This window comes from Phyllobates terribilis, unplaced genomic scaffold (genome assembly GCF_046119375.1).
Source record: "Phyllobates terribilis strain yellow unplaced genomic scaffold, ASM4611937v1 Scaffold_3__8_contigs__length_932513732, whole genome shotgun sequence".
Taxonomy (NCBI): Eukaryota; Metazoa; Chordata; class Amphibia; order Anura; family Dendrobatidae; genus Phyllobates; species Phyllobates terribilis.
The window spans coordinates 848,025,182-848,044,691 of record NW_027362763.1 but is presented as its reverse complement, the minus strand read 5'-3'; the positions used below and the strand labels follow the sequence as shown (position 1 = coordinate 848,044,691).

The window sequence follows — 19,510 nt, the reverse complement described above, 5'->3', positions numbered from 1 at the left end:
GCAAAATATGGTGACCCTAACACAGTATGATCCCCCAACTGTGACTCCCACACAGCCCTCCATACAGTATAATGGTCCTACATACAGTATAATGGCCCGCACTAGCCCTCCAAACAGTATGATGGACCCCGCACAGCCCTCCAAACAGTATGATGGACCCCACACAAACCTTCACACCGTATAATTGGTTTCATACAGTATAATGGCCCCCCACATATCCCTCAAAATATTATAATGGCCCCACATAGCCTTCCATATAGTATAATGCGTCCCCATAATCCTCCATATAGTATAATGAACTTCCCATGGACCTCCATAGAATATAATGCACTCCCCATAGTCCTCCATACAGTATATTACACACCCCATCGGGTAAAATGCAGCCCCCATATAGTTATAATGGACCCCACAGTCCGGCAGTATTATGAGCACCACATACTCACTGATTTTAAAATACTGTATATTTTAAATAAACCGACCCGAGTATAAGCCAAGGTACCTAATTTTACCACAAAAAACTGGGAAAACTTATTGACTCGAGTATAAGCCTAGGGTGGGAAATGCAGCAGCTACTGGTAAATTTCCCCATCCTGGTATGCATTGCTCCCTCATCACCAATCCTGGTATGTATGGCACCCCTCATCCCCCAATCCTGGTATGTATGGCACCACTCATCCCCCAATCCTGGTATGTATGGCGCCCCTTATCCCCCAATCCTGGTATGTATGGCACCCCTCATCCCCCAATTCTGGTTTGTATGGCACCCCTCATCCCCCAATCCTGGTATGTATGGCACCCCTCATCCCCCAATCCTGGTATGTATGGCACCACTCATCCCCCAATCCTGGTATGTATGGCGCCCCTTATCCCCCAATCCTGGTATGTATGGCACCCCTCATCCCCCAATCATGGTATGTATGGTGCCCCTCTTCCCCCAATCCTGGTATGTATGGCAGACCTCATCCCCCAATTCTGGTTTGTATGGCACCCCTCATCCCCCAATCTTGGTATGTATGGCACCCCTCATCCCCCAATCCTGGTATGCATGGCACTCCTCATCCCCCAATCCTGGTATGTATGGCACCCCTGATCCCCCAATCCTGGTATGTATGGCATCTCTCATCCCCTAATCCTGTTATGTATGATGTATGGCACCCCTCATCCCCCAATCCTGGTATGTATGGCACCCCTCATCCCCTAATCCTGGTATGTATGGCACCCCTCATCCCACAATTCTGGTTTGTGTGGCACCCCTCATCCCCCAATCCTGGCATGCATGGTCACTTTACACATAAAAAAAGAAACACTAACTCACCTTCCTTCCTCACCTCTGCTCCAGCGGAGCATCCTGTCTGCCAGCAGCTCATGTCAGCATCTGAGGCGCAGCGCGCACTCTCAGTCATTGATGTGAGCTGCCGGCATATTCACTCCTCTCCACGCCGGGACAATGGGCGTGGAGAAAAATGAATATGCATTCTCTTTAGTAGAGAATGAATATTCATTCTTCTCCATGCCCATGAGAGTGGAGAAGAGAAAATGTTAATTTCCCTTCAGCAGCGGACACACCTGGTAGCTGCAGCAGCGGCTACTGCATGTGCCCCGCTCCTCCGCAGCCCCTCCCTCCCCCCGCTATCCACCAACGGAATTTCTATATACTCGAGTATAAGCCGAGGGGGGCTTTACTCGGCTTATACTTGAGTATATAGGTTAAATACAATACTCACCTATCCTTCTCGTTCCCCCGCTGCTTCTGGGTCCTCCCTGGCTCATGGGCCCCATAGCAGTTGCGTGGCCTGCCACCATTGGCGGTACGCCACTGGTCAAGCAGATACATGCAAGCCTTACATCACCTAACACAATGCCAGTGTCTGATGTAACGGTGTTAAGCATATGGCCACGGGACTCTGGAGCAGTTGAAACATGTCCTCTGGAGTGACAGATCACACTTCTGTATCTGGCAGTCTGATGGACGAGTCTGGGTTTGCCGAATGCCAGGAAAACGTTACCTGCCTGCATTGTGCCAACTGCAAAAGTTTGGTGGACTGCGCTATTCCATACAGCAGGATCCAATGCAATCCTATGGGTGGTGGATGCCATTGTATAGTATCTGTCACAGGCGTTCATTAAACGGGTACGTCAGTAGTTTTCTCAACAAATGCATTAATCTGAATAAAAAAAAAAAATACAATGAGAAAAGTCTTTTTATTATTTTAAAACAATTCCTGCTCCTGTCCTTTTTTTAAACCGACCATCCTTTGGGCTCGTGCAGACAAACGTTTTAATGGAACGAGTGCTATCCGTGGTTTTGATAGATAGCACTTCTACCCATGTTATTCTGTGGGGCGGCCGTGCAGAAGTCTGATTTTTTTCTTAGGACAGAGTGGTTCGAGGAAAAAAATCGCTGCATGCATGATTTGCCTCCAAGAATCAGATGGCACTTGCCCATTCATGTCTATGGGTCCGTGAAAAAATATCGGCTCGCACTCGTTCTGATTTTCATGGACTAACATAATAGAGAAAGTGGAGAAACGTTTTTGTTTTTTTTCTCTCCACCTCCGAGAAAAAAGGATCCCACTGTCATCAAACTCTGATTATCATAATCGAACCGATATTCTCAGATGGAGAGAAAACAGTCGTCTGCACATGCCCTTAGGGCGCAGTCAGACGAGCTTATAAATTGGCTGGAGTGTGGAACGCAGTGCATGGACTGGCCGCACCTCTCCAGACCTGAGCGTAACTGCTGCATAGAAGTATATGAAGCTGTCACGCTTGGGTTGGGAGAGCCGCCGGCCAGTCCGAGCACTGCGTTCCGATCTTGCTCCGAATTATACAGCCGACCGACTCTGCCCCTAGTGGTAGCAATTAAAAGGATTTTGTTTGAATGGATCCAATTTGTGGAACACGAATCAGATGCAAAGGTTATCATTACAGGAATGATTGTGTAAGCTCAGGGCTCTGCTACAATATATTGTCTGCGATTATGGGCAATTAATGGGCTTAGGTTACATCGAAGTGCAAAATTAAATGTAACGTTTTCCAATGGGGTTGCATAAAATCGCAGGTTCACATCCGTGGGATCTTTTTAGATTATTTAGATGTTATTTTAGATAATTGAAAATGTTTTACATTATTTAGATGCCCCGTACTTAACTGCATGCCATATTGCTGTGCCATAATTAGACATGGCATGCACTTCACTAAGTCACCAGCCATACATAAAAGTATTATTGCCTTTATGGCCAATTTATTAAGAAAATAAATAATATTTTAGTAAGAATCAGGTTGTATGAAGCAGGTCCTCTGGGGGGATCAGCCAGTTCTCTGAGAGCCTGTGGATACCAGAGCCCAGCAGCAGGGTGCAGCCTGAGTTTATGTACAAACTCTCCAATCCAGCAGGGATGGCAGCTCTGGAGGAGGAGAAGGTGTCATATAACCGTTGTATCAAGTCTCCTGTGATGGTGATGCTGGAGGAAGATGAGGAGGAGGAGAGGCTGAGTGTTCAGCCTCCACACTGACTCCCCCTTCCCCTCTCCAGCAATCATCTGGAGGAGGAGCAAGCACTGGAAAAGAGACTTTCAAGTCCTAACATAAAGTCCTATAGCAACTGTGTGCAAAGTCTGCGCCCATGTCTCCTGGGATGAGGATCTCCTCCAGGCAGAGCCCTGAGCTCCAGCACTGACTATGAGAAGGAGCAGGTAGGAGCAGATCCCTTGTACTTGGAGCTGTTTCCCCATTCACTGCTCCACAATGCTGGTCAGGATGGAGAGACAACAGCCGGATGTGAAGCCTAGCTAGATGCCACCTGCATGCAATGCACACTGACTAGTGAGCTCTGGGGGGTCACTTACTTTAGGCATTTCAACCTTTTATTAAGTGCATATTTTACTATTTATATGGTAACTTGACACAGTTTTCAATATTCATACAACAATGGACTCCTAACTATAATATAATCACAGAATATTGTACTTGTGGTGCTACAGCTAAAGTCTTGGGCAGGCTACAGCTGAAGTGGTGAGGGTCTATCCTGGTCCTACCAGCATGCTGAGATTTAGTTTCAATGGCACTTTCACTGGAATATCTGTTTGTTGCAAACATCATTTAGTGCCCATGCGAAGACGGTGTGAGGTCAGCAATAAGCAATGGTTCTAGAGGATATCCCCATAACTCAACATGCTACAATTTTTTGATTTTAAAATTTGCAAGAAAGAAAAAACTTTGTGTGAAATCGTACTAATTACAGATTCATATATTATAGTGATCCACAGCACACGCCATACTCACAATGTGCCAAATCAAGTCCTCTTTACGTTACAAAATACATGTCCTCAGGAGAAGTGGTGCTTCAGAAACAATAACCGTTTAGTGTGTACACGCGCTTTCTCAAGGTCGCAGATCCGTAAAACACCATTGTTTGCTGCAGATCGGATCGCGCTCTGATCAGAGTGTAATCACCCTGAATTTCTTGGATGAAAGAAAAACGGCTGTGTTACCCTATCCTAATGGAGTTACCTCCCCTGCTTTACACTAGTAATCTATTGACTTGAATACACAGTGTAATGCTTTATTTCACCTGTGGGGGCACTGTGGGTAAAATAAGCCTTACTGTATGACCTCTCCCCATATTATAGCTGATCACTGGGGTTTCCAGCAGAGGTACTTTAAGGACCTGAGTCATCATTTTGGTTTTTTTTTTTGCTTAAAGCACCTTTCTTTTGTGACTTGTGATTTTTGCAACACTTTCATCAAAATAGCACACGCAAATCATGAATTTTGCACAAAGCCCAAAATTGTCTTTTTTTTTTTTTTAAACTGGTTTTGCAACTTTTATAGCGGGAAAAGTCGCATGTTTTGCAAAAGGTGCCAAAATAACTGGTGTACATAAAATCATTTCAGTGGGTAGAAACTGGTGTAAAGTCATGCCAAATTTTGCATTTCATAAATTTGTCAAAAACGTCTGGAAAAGTGACTTTGATGTAAAAATCTGGAAATGAAATAAACCTGAAAAAGACCCAAATGAATTTGTCACAAATCCAAAAAGTCAGTAATTGAAAGTTATTCACATAAAAAAAAAAAAAAAAAAAAAAAAAAAACTGTCGGAAATGCAATAGTGAATCAGACCGTATGTGATCAGCCCATTGTTAGGGGGGACCTCTTTAGGTGTCATATTTTTTTAGTAGATTCTGCCTGGAATCCGCCTGAAAAAGTACCCCAAAATCGCCCCATAAAATGCACAGCAATATCAAAATGACATTGCTGTGCACATGATCTGTCTTAGGTCACTTCGGAAACCCTGAAGCGGTTAAAAGAAGTGGCGTGCCCATTCTCCGGAAGCTTCCGCTGTTAAGCCGCCCGCTTTCTATGCTTAACAGTATAGTGTAAAAGCCATCAAAAAGAAAAGCTGCCGCAAGAACGATGTTAAACGTCCGCTGTGAGCACAAACCCTCACAAGTAGGGCATTTACAAAGCGGAGAATCCATTTAACTGTTTGCTTCCTGTATAACCGTCTCCTGTGACATCGCCAGAATTGTTCTGATATTTCTAAACAAAAGTTGTGTGATCATAATGATTTCTTCATGTATGCGGGCTCTATCAGCGAGGATTAGAAACTTGGAGTGCTACATCTGGATATGTTGGTGTAAGCACTCTTCAGCAGACATGTGTCATTGTTTCCACTGAGAAAAAGTACTGCCTTCATTTCTGCAGGGCAGGGGATATGAGGATACAGTCTGGAAGGGAATGAGTTACTTGATGGATGCCAAAATGTCTGTCTGCCCATATAATAGGATGGCGAAACAACACATAACTCTTCTCGTTGGCATGCCATTGTGTGTGTGTATGTAGTCTAATGGGCTGACCAGAGAGGGCTCCTAATTCCTGAATATGGCTTTAATTCCAGCATTGCTTCTAGGGAACATGTGCTCCCAAATACAGCACCCAGTGTAGCCTGTATAACCGTGCATGCAGGCCATAAGGATCTGTGTACAGCCAGGGGCTTTGTGCCCATTTATGACATGTACTTGTTACCTTTCTCTGGGTGGGCTCCTGGTTCTAGATGCAACATTGACCAAAACATCATAATCTGGGAGATTGCTGTTACAACTGCTCCAGTTTTCTTTTGCACTAGTTTTTATATGTGTTCTCCATTTTAAAATCATTAAGATCGTTGAATTAAATAGCAGAACGACTTTACTTTCTGCAGTACCAGCACCGCATGAGTTAAAGGGGTTATTCGCACATATGATATTGACCTGTCCTTGGGATAAGTCCTCGATATCACATTGGTGGGGTCCTTAGATGGGCAGCACGGTGGCTCAGTGGTAAGCTCTGGTGCATTGCAGTCCTGGGTTCACATCCCACCAAGGACAACATCTGCAAGGAGTTTGTATGTTTTCCCTGTGTTTGTGTGGGTTTCCTCCAGGTTCTCCAGTTTCCTCCCACACTCCAAAGACATCCTGATAGGGAATTTAGATTGTGAGCCCCAATGGGGACAGTGATGGTGAAGTCTGTAAATCACTGTGGAATATAATGGCGCTGTATAAGCAAAACATAATAAATACTAATAAGGGCTCAATCACACGTCTGATTTTTCCACATATGAGAAAAACTGACCTATTAGTCTGATTAGACTTTAATCAGAGTGTGTGTTTTTTTTTTTTTTCGTTGTACGTGGAGAAATTAAAAACAAGTTTCACCTTTCTAACAGTCCAAAATCAGACCACATTTGGATGTCATCTGAGTATGGTACAATTTTTTTTTTTTTTATCACGGATAGCGCTCGTACCTGTGATAGTCTGTGGAACTGTTCACATGTCAGATTTATCCCTCAGACTGAGTGATCTATAAAAACTCACGGAGACATGTCCGATATTGATCAGAGTGGTGGATCAAAACCAGCAATGCAAGTCTGTGTCAGTGGAAAAATCGGACAGCACTCTGATGCCATCCGTGTGCTGTCTGCTTTTTCACTGGCTGATAGGAGCAGGTGGATTTTTTATTTTTTTTTTCTCATATATGAAAAAAAACAAAAACCTGACACTGTGACCAAACTGATGACACTCTGTTGAAACTCTGTCCATTTTTCTCGTATGTGAAAAAACAGACATCTGAATGAGGCCTAAGGATATGGTTATAACGCGCAGTGTTAAACGATCGCCGACCAGCCTAATGCTTGCATGACAGCAGTGGTTTATTCACCTGTTCACACAGGCTGATCCTGCATCAGATGCGAACTGAGCGATCTGTGATGGATTGCTCACTGTACACAGACGGCCTGTTTACACAGGATGATGCACTGCCGAGAACAATGATCCTTTTTGGGCAGCACAAAAGATGATTTCAACTTATCGAGCATTTTGTTCATTCGTTGAGTGATCGCAGCCTGTCTAAACTGCAACATTATCAGGAATTGAGTGTTTCTAGGAACAATCATTCACTAAAATCGTGTAGTGTAAATCAACCTTTGGTCATCTATATCCCCCAGCAATCAGCTGTTTAAAGCTCCTTTTTAATAGGAGCTGATCTGCAGTACTCTGCGGTGGCCACTACACAGTTTACATCTGGGATCTGATAACAGTTGATTGGTGGGGGTGTCATGTGCTGACACTGATTTAATATTGATGACTTATTTTAAGGCCATACAGTCCTTTTTAAAAGGGATATTTAACCAGAAACTTATGAGCTATCCAAATGATTGGCAATAACTAGTTTGTACTTATCAATTTGCATGAGCTGGTCCATCAGCCTTGACGGTGGTCTGCTTCCTCTGGATTCGAGTTGTGAGAGCCACCTCTTACCTGACGGCATCCACGGCTCTTCTTTTGACGTCACATGTGCATCGTGCCACAACGATGATGCCGCGCTAATAAGGCTAATCAAAAGAGCTGCGGATGCTGTCAGGTAAGAGGCGGTCTTCATTGCTTCCATCCAGTGACTACAGACATGGCCGATGGACTGGGTTGTGCGAATTGTTTACCAGCAACTCTTGTGATAAATGTATGATTCTAGGAGGGCACAGTGAAAATAGCGGTCCTGTGTCCCCCATGTGGATGAGGCAGTATTGTGCATACATGACCATTATTCTTTTGACTATTTTTGGGAGCTGTGGTCACACGTGCACTACAGTTCTCACAGAAATGAATACAGTGGCTGTCACACATACACTATTCACTTACGACATCCACCCCTCCCAAGTTCATGAGATCGGTGGGGGTCTAAGTCATCAGACCACAACTGATTTATACCTCCTTGACAAATGACATGCAACGTAGAGATGCTGATTCCAGTGATGTGTCACTTATTGGGCTGCTGGCTGTAGCATTGATAAAATGACTGTTTTATCAACAGGAGATTATCGCTGGAGAACTAATAAACCTGCTGCCATATGATGTCGTCCTCCATATTCATGAACTCTGTATAACCCTGCCCACTCCACTGATTTGCCGCTTTCTGTCTATGCACAGTGTACACAGAAAGCTGCAAATCAGTGCTGCAAACAAAACGGTGATGATATCAAAATGACAGCAAGCAGCTCAGTAAGTGATAAATCAATACAATCAGGTTCTTTGTCCCTACATCATTCTGCTCTCAGATGGGGTAATAAAAACAAGATTACAGATTTCCTGTTAAGGGGGGTTGTCCCATTTGGGATCCCAACCAATTCTTAAAAGGTGGACTGAAATATAAATAGCGCCCACTGGTTTTAGTGAAAGTTCCCAGGCATTAGAGAATGTCTCAGGTACACTCACACTGTCGTAAAACATCACATAGCACTCAGCCGTGTTATATCAGACAGCACAATGTTATACCATGGGGCAGTGCAGATCTCCGATTATTTTCTCATGCCGATTCAGCGTGAGAAAATAATCTCAACATTTTTCGAGTTCATCCGATAATAGGATCGCACTCACACATACAAGTCTATGGGTGAGAGTGAAACATCGGACTGCACTCGGCTATCATCCGAGTGCAGTCCGGTATACTTGCACATAGTCAATGTACAAGATGGAGAAATTTCTCTGTCTTCTCCGCACCTGATCACAGTAAGATGAAACTCAGATCAGACTCTGACAGAATTTGAGCCGAGTGTCCTTCGTATAATCAGTCGATTCTCTCGCAAGAGAGAATATATGCCAGTGTGAGCGAGCTCTTACCCTCAGAATTGTGCTGATGACATATTATTTAGCTATAGTATCAATGCCTCAATATTGGAGTTCTTTCCACTGGCCCCCCTGACACCAAAGGGGCTGTGTCTGCTTTGACTTCTTGAGAAATTGTTACTTCTAACCAGACAAATTTCACTTCAATGTGGCTGTCCGGTACTTTTCTTATATTTAAACTGGAAATCCAAGTAATGTTGTGTGTGTTTTTATAAAAACGCCATGTATAAATCATAGGTCAAATATTTTGGAGATTGTTGCAGTGTTACAAGTAATTGTGGGCTGCTTTAGGATTAGACACTTTCACTTGAATATACGGGTGCAAAAAAAATGGTCTCGTGTCTGTAGATAAATGTAATGAGCTTTTCTGTTGTATATTCTTCTTCATATCAGTGCAGTTTTGGCAAAAAGGAAAGGGGGGATTTAAAAACCAGACAGTCTGCAGTGAATATCCCTTGTAATCCAATCCTATCTGGTCACCTGCAATGACTCCATATTACATTCACCAGCTGCTTATTAAAAATAAAAGCAGCTAAGCCAAACAGTGTGTCACCAAAAATTCAGAATAACAGGGAGGATGTGTGTTGGGAATTGGTTTAGAGTAGCAATAGATGTCAGATTGTTAGCTTTTAGAAGGGTTGTCTCACAAGACACATGGCATAGCCACAAGATGCCATAAATGTCTTAAGAAATGCGGGACCCACCTATCTCCAGAACATTGCTCACATGATCGCCTTGTTCTTGCTGCTACAAGACCACAGGTAGCTGTGCATACATGGACTCTCTCCATTCATTTCTATGTGCTCTCGTGAATGACAGATGTATGTTTATAGACAGAGCCATGTCAGTCAAGGGGTGTGGGGACAAGTTGTTAGGGACCGGCCTCTTGAACAAGTCACCTGAGCTACATTGGCCCCGGCTGACTTTTTGGTTAGGGCTACATGGTGACATTTCAAATCGCAGTGTCGTATTGCGACATCACATCTAATTATTTCCTATGGTGTCGCATTGCGATCTGCGACATCCTACAATACAGGATTGTAAGTATTTCCAGTGAGCTGGACTTTCTGATGCAAGCGACATGCAAATTATCATTGTTTGGGCAGAGACAGACTGCCGTATAACTCGTGTGATGATCTTGCACTGACTGGCAGACTCCTCTTCTGACCTGAGCATGACAGTGTGATGTATTTCAATGCAACTGTCAAGCTTCAGTCATGAGAGCCGACAGCCAGTATGAGGATTGCGATGTGATCCTCGCACGAGAAATACGGCCATCTGTCTCTGCCCTTTGGCTGTTTTATTTTACAGCAAAATCGGAGATCTAAAAAAAAATCAAAAAAAAATCACAAGTTGCATGAAAGTTTAAACCGTTTTTATTGTGGGACTTTTCTGAGAATTGCTGTCGTGCAGCAAATGTCGCCGTGAAGCCCTAGCCGTAGTGTTTCAGAGTAAAAAATCCAGCTGAAATTATAGCCAATGTCTAATAGAAACTGCCTATGGTTTAAGGACTCATGTACACTACAGACCAGTGTACAAGTTCATAATATGGTGCCCACAGGCTGCTTTGGCTTCATACTGTATATCCATGTGCTTCTTATTACTTATGTAGGCACAGTGCACACCTATTGTTTTTCTTGTGAATGAAAAATCATAAAGAGGACCTGCAGCTGATACATGCCCAATCCATAGGTAGCATGTATCTGCCCTAGCTGTATGATTTCAGCCATGTATGTCAGTCTCTGAAATGCTGCCGGGTTTCAGTGAAAAACATACTTAATAGCACCCCGTCCACTGTCAATGACTGACAGGTCTCTCCCTGCGAGAGTGTATATGGAGCGACCTGTCCCTCCAGGGTAGCGGCCGGAGATGCCGCTGGGGACCCGTCTGTCCGATGTGCGGCTCGGTCCTCGGCCTGCTATTAAAGTATGGTTTTTCTCTGAAACTCTGTAGCCTAATATATATGGCTAAAATCATACAGCCATTTCCTGATAAATGTTGCCCATGGATCAGCATCAGGTTCCCTTCAAGGGCCATTTACACTGCAAGATAATTGTGAATGAGCATTGTTAAAACCGCTTTTTTCACAATTATCTTGCCATATAAACAGGCTGTCAATCAACTGATGAACGGGAAAAATGCTCGTTTCTCTGATAAAATGATCTTTTATGCTGCATAAAAATAGTCTTTCTCAGTGTAAACAGGACTCGCACTGCCGAGATGAATGGCAGCCTGTGCACCCTGAGTGATCTAGTTTATATCGCTCAGTGCGCATCGCTTACTTTGGTCTGCGTGTGTAAACAGGCATTCAAACAATTGTCGATTTATAAAAGTTTACCGATCGGTGGCCGTATCGTGCTCCCCGGATAATCTGTGTAAACGACCGTAAGAAAGAAATATTGTGGTTGTGTTTATAGCATCCATATTAGTGAGCTATTTAATGCTAAGATATGCGTCAGGGGGAGCATACGGTACCTCACTAAGGCACACGCTTTCAGTTAATATTCCACTAGCTTGTTAACTTACCCAATGTTACCAGATTGAATTGCGGGTAATTTATTGGATGGATTTCTATGGTTCAGCAGTCTTGTAGTGATTTATAGTCCTCACTCTATTTTGTTTTGAATGTTCTACCTATTAGCGTAATATAGTTACTGTGTACATTTGACGTTCAACAAAGTTGGAAAAGTTTATCTAAAGAACATATGGGAAAAAAATCCAATATTTCATGGTATGTGCGCAGGAAGTGTTTTAAACATGTGCAAGCCTAGTGAGTTTTTCAGGAGGAAACAATTTCATGACATGCCACCGTACTTTGTCCTGAAGTGTGTGTGTGTTTTTTTTTTTTTTTTTTTTTTTTTTATTAAATCATCTTTAGCTGGCTTTTAACTTGTATTGAATTAAAAGTGAATGTTTTACAAGCAGAAGCCGCCTGGTCGGGTCAATTCTTTGAACCACTTAAAATTACCAAACATGCGAAGCTTTTAAAAGAAGCTCAAAAGACTGAGCATGTGAACAGCAAGTGTTTTTTACATTGCAGTGCATATATTCATTCTTTTTAGCGTTTATTTAGTGGTTTTTCAAGCGGGTTATGGAGCATAGCTACTTGAGAAAGATGTAATGTGCTCATACCCTAATAGTATTCAGTCATGCTGTTTTTCTTTTCTTTTGATCATATCCATTAATTTTCTTGAATAATTTAATTTAATTTAGTCAGTATTGCATTAGTGCAGGATTGAAAAATATTTTTGGTCAACAGGCCACACTATGACACCGAACCAATCCCGGGAGTGGCAAAAAAAAATAAATGAAAGGGGTACTTACATGAATACAGCACTAGAACCCCTGTCAGTACATGAGTACAGCACCAGAACCACCGTACATGAGTACAACACCAAGCTTAGTTTCAATTGCAATGTCATGTCTGCTCACACAATATACACTTGTATTGCATGAACCCAATATGTCTTTAACAATAATGAGATACAAAGAGTGGTCATTACCAACCATCACTAGACTGCGCACCATACAGGAACCACAATAACAATTAGACGCAGTCCATATTAAAAATAAACATTTACATCCAGGTACTTCTCATGTGCTGTCTTCTCAGATTAGAGCAGTTAACATTCCCTTTTCCTCCCTGTAGTACAGACACTATGATCAAAATGGCTCATCTCTGAAGAATAACCTCTTTTCTGGCTTTCTGCAACACATCCCAACATGGTGCATTAAAAATAAATGTCATTATAATGCCCCATGATTAAAAATACAAAATATTACCCCACACTTATGAAACATTGACTCGACACTGCCCCCCCTTCTTATAAATGATAAAAACCATGCTGTCTTTCCATAAGAACTATAGCTGCCAACCTGTCCTTCCTTACGAACTATGGCCTCTACACTGACCTCCCTTACGCTGTTCCGTTTTTAGTGCCCCCTCTCACACTGCCTCCTCTCCAGACTGTCCCCCTTCAATGTTCCCACCTGTCTGCTTACACCTCTCCATAATGTGTGTGTCAAGCTCACAGCACTTCATACTGTTCTCCCCCCGCGCTCATACCTTTCTATACAGTCTCACCCACTATGCTCCCACCTCTCCATACTTACTTTCTCTATACTGCACCCTCTGATACTTCTCCCCTCTCTTCCTTCCCCTCCATATTCTGCCCTCACTTTTGTCCTGGTGCTCATGTGTTCTGAAAGGTGCAAATACAATTAAATACAGAAAAAAGGGAACGGACCTTTTACTGGTTCTCCGCAAGCCACCAGAAATCCTTTGTACGTTGTCCAGGCCTACATTAAAGGATTATTAACTTCTATCTTGAGTCTCACTCCTACCCCCCCCCCCCCATACACTTTAGATGACTGTCAACTGAAGGATCTCTGCTGAGCATTCCTATATTCTCTGTGAGTGTGCCACTGCCAGACTTCTTTGGTGTCAGCATATCTCTTAGATGATGTCAAAGGACAGAGAGATGACTTTTGTTCTCTATCGAGGGACAGTTTGGAGGCCCCACAAACACATTAGACTGTTGGCTGAACCCCTTGATATCAACTGTTCGGCCAACATTAGTCAAATGTGTATGGGGGGCCTTTAGGAGTGCACCGTTCCACAGTCACCTGGCTTTCTGCTTGCCGGGGGCAGTTCGCTACTGATTGACAGTTCGGGCCAGTTGCATAGCTCTGTCACTAAGCCCGAACAGAGATGCTGTAAGCTGAGGAGGTTCTGCTTTTGCAGCATAAAAATCACAGAGGTACTGATGCTTCGAGATCCAGAGATCTTGCTAGCTTCAGAGCAGCACTTGTAAGCGCTACACTCCTTTCTTAGGAGACCGGTCAGCGCTGTTAACTACAGTGGTGGCTGTTAACCTAGGTAACAAGTAGTAAACTATACAATTAAAAATCTATATGTTCTTGAGAACAGAGGATTTTTAATAAGGGGTAAATTGTAAAGTTGCTTGTTTTTACAAGCACCTTACAATTGTACCTATTTAAGTACCGGACGTCCGCTGCCTCGGAGTAACCCTCGACTCTGCTCTATTTTTCAAACTGCACATCCATCTGTCTCCAACTCAAAAATATTTCCAGATTCCGTCCTTTCCTCAACCCTCAATCTACTAAAATGTTAGTGGATGCCTTCATCATCTCTCACCTCAACTACTGCAATATCCTCCTCTGTGGACTCCCTGCTAACTCTCACACCTCTCTAGTCCTTAAAGAGGTGTTTCACTACAATCTTTATTGTGCACATCGATTTAAACCATTGAAATAAGTATTTTTTTAAATACATTCTTTTTTCATATTTTCCTGTGAGCCCCGTTATCTCTGCTCGCTCAGTCCCGATCAATGACCCCCAGCTGCAGGCGCCGCTGATATCTAGTGATGTCACATCAACTTCCGGACTCGTGCGCCAATCAAAGCAGAGAAAAAGAGGAAAATGTACCAGTCTGTTATTGTTAGTTTATTCACCGTAATTTACATTTGTATTTTGTATGTAACCCCTTCTCATGTACAGCACCATGGAATCAATGGTGCTCAAAAAAGAAATAATTAATAATAAGAAAAAGACCTGCCATGCCCCTTCCTGCCTTCATTTGCATTGATCACCAAAGTAATGTGACACCATATTTACTAACGGCTTACTGTTGTGCTATATATACATACATATACATATACACTGCTCAAAAAAATAAAGGGAACACTTAAACAACAGAATATAACTCCAAGTAAATCAAACTTCTGTGAAATCAAACTGTTCACTTAGGAAGCAACACTGATTGACAATCAATTTCACATGCTGTTGTGCAAATGGAATAGACAATAGATGGAAATTATTGGCAATTATCAAGACACCCTCAATAAAGGAGTGGTTCTGCAGGTGGGGACCACAGACCACATCTCAGTACCAATGCTTTCTGGCTGATGTTTTGGTCACTTTTGAATGTTGGTTGTGCTTTCACACTCGTGGCCGCATGAGATGGACTCTACAACCCACAGAAGTTGTTCAGGTAGTGCAGCTCATCCAGGATGGCACATCAATGCGAGCTGGGGCAAGAAGGTTTGCTGTGTCTGTCAACGTAGTGTCCAGAGGCTGGAGGCGCTACCAGGAGACGTGGAGGGGGCCGTAGGAGGGCAACAACCCAGCTGCAGGACCGCTACCTCCGCCTTTGTGCAAGGAGGAGTAGGAGGAGCACTGCCAGAGCCCTGCAAAATGACCTCCAGCAGGCCACAAATGTGCATGTGTCTGCACAAACGGTTAGAAACCAACACCATGAGTGTGGTATGAGAGCCCGACGTCCACAGATGGGGGTTGTGCTCATAGCCCAACACCGTGCAGGACGCTTGGCATTTGCCACAGAACACCAGGATTGGCAAAGTCGCCACTGGCGCCCTGTGCTCTTCACAGATGAAAGCAGGTTCACACTGAGCACATGTGACAGACGTGACCGAGTCTGGAGACGCTGTGGAGAGCGATCTGCTGCCTGCAACATCCTTCAGCATGACCGGTTTGGCAGTGGGTCAGTAATGATGTGGGGTGGCATTTCTTTGGAGGGCCGCAGAGCCCTCCATGTGCTCCCCAGAGGTAGCCTGACTGCCATTAGGTACTGAGATGAGATCCTCAGACCCCTTGTGAGACCATATGCTGGTGCGGTTGGCCCTGGGTTCCTCCTAATGCAGGACAATGCCAGATCTCATGTGGCTGGAGTGTGTCAGCAGTTCCTGCAAGATGAAGGCATTGAAGCTATGGACTGGTCCGCCTGTTCCCCAGACCTGAATCCGATTGAGCACATCTGGGACATCATGTCTCGCTTCATCCCCCAACGTCACGTTGCACCACAGACTATCCAGGAGTTGTCTGATGCTTTAGTCCAGGTCTGGGAGGAGATCCCACAGGAGACCATCCGCAACCTCATCAGGAGCATGCCCAGGCGTTGTAGGGAGGTCATACAGGCACGTGGAGGCCACACACAATACTGAGCCTCATTTTGACTTGTTTTAAGGACATTACATCAAAGTTGGATCAGCCTGTAGTGTTTTTTTCCACTTTAATTTTGGGGGTGACTCCAAATCCAGGCCTCCATTGGTTAATAAATTTGATTTCCATTGATGATTTTTGTGTGATTTTGTGTGATTTTGTTGTTATATATAATATTTTTTTTTTTCCATCAGTGTTTGGTCCGTTTGTCAGATTTATCATCAGTAATTTTCACGTATGAATAAACTTCTCCTATCCATTATAATGTTCATCATGGACAGCACATTGATTGCACCCTGATACCATTTGTGATTTTCACAGACCCATGTTTGGCCAGCGTGTCCATCTTTACTGATAGTAAAAACATCCAGTGTTTCATCAATTTTTCTTGTATGATACAAAAAAACTGATGCTGTTTTTCTCATGCTCATTATATTGAGCAAACCTGAAAACGTGTACAGAACTAGCATTCTGATTACAGATGAGCGAACCCAAACCTAATAGTTCAGTGCTTGTACCGGACAGTTGGTGTCTGGTGTTTAAACGCCGAACACTTATTTCACCAGGAAGTCTGTTGCAATGTTCGGTGTTTCGGGGGAAGACCATTGCAGAGAGAGAGAGAGAGAGAGAGAGAGAGTTTTTCCAGCAAAGTTCGGGTCCCCATTGCTTTCAATGGGGTTCGGGTACAGTTCTGGTACCTGAACCAAACTTTTGAATAAAGTTTGTGTTGAGTATCAGAACCCGAACTTTCACGGGTACGCTCATCCCTAATTCTGATGCTATCTAGGACTTTTTTTCACAGACCCATACACTTTATTGGATGTGTTTTGATCTGTGACTAGGATCAAAAACTAATATGTTAGTGTGTTTTTTTTTTTTTTTTTGTTTGTTTTTTCTTGCAGGCCACTTAGTCCACAAAAATGTGGACACATGAACAGCCACATATACTGTAATGGCTGAGTGTTCTAAACGCAAATAAACCTTGTACCGGAATTAAGGAAGTCTGCATGAGTCCTAATGTGTTCTGATTTTGCTGTAGATATTTATTATGCTTTGCTTAAATAGCGCAATCATATTCCATAGCGCTTTACAGACATTATCATCACTGTCCCCATCGGGGCTCACAATCTACATTCCCTATCAGTATGTCTTTGGAGTGTGGGAGGAAACCGGAGAACCCGAGGGAAACCCACGCAAACACGGGGAGAACATACAAACTCCTTGCAGATGTTGTCTTTGGTGGGATTTTAGCTTAGGACTCCAGCGCTGCAAAGCAACAGTGCTAACCACCAAGCCACCGTGCTGTCCATACTACATTGTGGAAAGATCCTCTCCAAATAATCAACTTGTACCAGTTTTGTTGATGAGATTTAGCAAAATCTTAGCCATACAGTGCGGAAAATTCTGCAGCATAAATTGAGCAGCAATGCAAAGATTGATAAGTGCCGCAAACTTGCAAAATCCACATCACATTACAAGGAAAATGTCAGGTGTGGAAGAATTCCTGTTACGGCACTAAACCAGCACTGCCGCGCCTCCGTTCTCAGGATTGTTGGTTGCACATAAAGTAATGTTATATCCTAGATATGAATAACCGGTTATCGGATTCCAGCTCCCTGTGGCGGCTTTCCGCATTCTGTAATCTGAATACAGGTATTTGCCCATTGTAGGCAGGAGGAGGCCCTCTGTAAAAACCATTAACAACAATTTGGCTGCTGAAAATGGCACCTGTATTTTGCTGTTAATTACCGTTTTGGTAACAAATAGTCACCTGTTTCGAATCCTTTCGGATCTTTATGGATATTTTTAATATATGTGACAGCGAATTCCTGGGGCAGACCGTAAACACCAGGCTCCTATATGGACAAATCCTTATTCCAAATCATCCATTGACATTTCAGCAAGTTCCCTTGTTTCTTTCCCATAGCTAAAAACATAAGACATTGCAATTACTGACTGCCATGTATCTCCTCTAGTAACAGATGTATATAATGCTATTCCCTATTGTATGGCGTCACCGTGGTTTACCAGTGTTTCTATGGATCCATCTCCTGACTCAGTAATCCGCTTTAATAAATCCTCATTATGCATCATTTTAGGCTGTTACTGACATATGGTTGTGGTAAAGAAATAGGGCAGTCGTCTTTTCTGCTGTTACTGAATCTCATTACAAAGCGCAAATTCAAGTGTAATTAGAACCAAAAATGACAATATTTCAATTTTTTTTTTAACCTTTTGCATTGTTTTTGTCATTTTGTGGACGGCGTTACATTGGGGCGCTGTATATGGCGATTCCATGAGTTGTATTTACCGATGTGGGTAGGAATATTACGTTGTGACATAATTAGCTTAGATGCGGTGTGTCTGAGTTTAGAGAAGTCGGTCTTGGATATCAGGCTGAAACCAGAAACTCTGAATACAATAGAAATCCGAGTACAATTCTGTGTCCTTTCTCTGCAGCCCAGGAGATCAGACCGGGGAGGCAAAGGGCTTCTGTATTAACAGCCTGAGAAGACAATGCCACCGACCTCCAGTCACCATCTTTTTGACTTGCAATTCCATGGCAACCAACCTGGGCTAAAGAGATTATACAATGCCCTTTGTCAAAGCCCACTTTCTAAGGACCTTTCCTAATTTATAATGACACATGCTTAGTCGTTAAAAAGTCTTTTCTTTTGTTCTGAAAGCCGATTTTGTTTTGTTTCTTTGGGATTATCATGTGCCTGTGTTATCACTAAATCATCAAGTTGCATTTGTCCTTTTCTGCAATAATCACAGACTATAGACCACCTTTCATCCAATTTTACATTGTTGGACTGGACACATGTTGTGATAGTGGCTTCAGAGCGGAATCAACGTTTTTAGTTGGTTTTTAATTTCGCCTAGCCGTTGCGGTGATCTTAGCAGTCAAAGTATTTGGCACCTAACTTTTGGTAAGTCCAATTGATTGTTATTAGATAGCAACCCAAAAGGGCAGAGGATCGGGCTGATCATGCAGAGACACTGATCAGAATGTGATCCAATTTTCTCAGATGAGAAGATGGAGAAAAAAAAAAATCTCCATATTCTCCATTCTGTCAGTGCGTGGAAATCAGACTGCACTTGGATGTCACCCGAGGGCAGTCCGATGTTTTCAACGCACTCATTGACTTGCATGGCAGCATGCAATCTGAATTTCAGATCAAACTCTGGCATGACATTCAGGTGGCTATGTAACTTCTAGGGATTTTGTACAGAATGTCTATATATCACACCTTTATTCAGGCCCCGAGGGGAGCGATTATCTCTACCCATCTCCTCCCATACTTTGTGAGAAGATCCATCTGGCTTTCATTGTGTAAAGCAACATACGCAAGAACTCAGGAATTAC

The 19,510-nt window shown here is 43.1% G+C and overlaps 1 protein-coding gene across 2 annotated transcripts in view; it reads left to right on the top strand.

The window, feature by feature from the left end:
* The first annotated feature begins 3,512 nt into the window (after positions 1-3,512).
* NINL (ninein like) overlaps positions 3,513-19,510 on the top strand; it is a 170,578-nt gene continuing 154,580 nt past the window's right edge. For both annotated transcript variants that reach the window (XM_073672517.1, XM_073672516.1), the window contains exon 1: positions 3,513-3,695. The gene's annotated coding sequence lies outside the window, so the exon portion shown is untranslated. The remainder of the gene's footprint in view (positions 3,696-19,510) is intronic.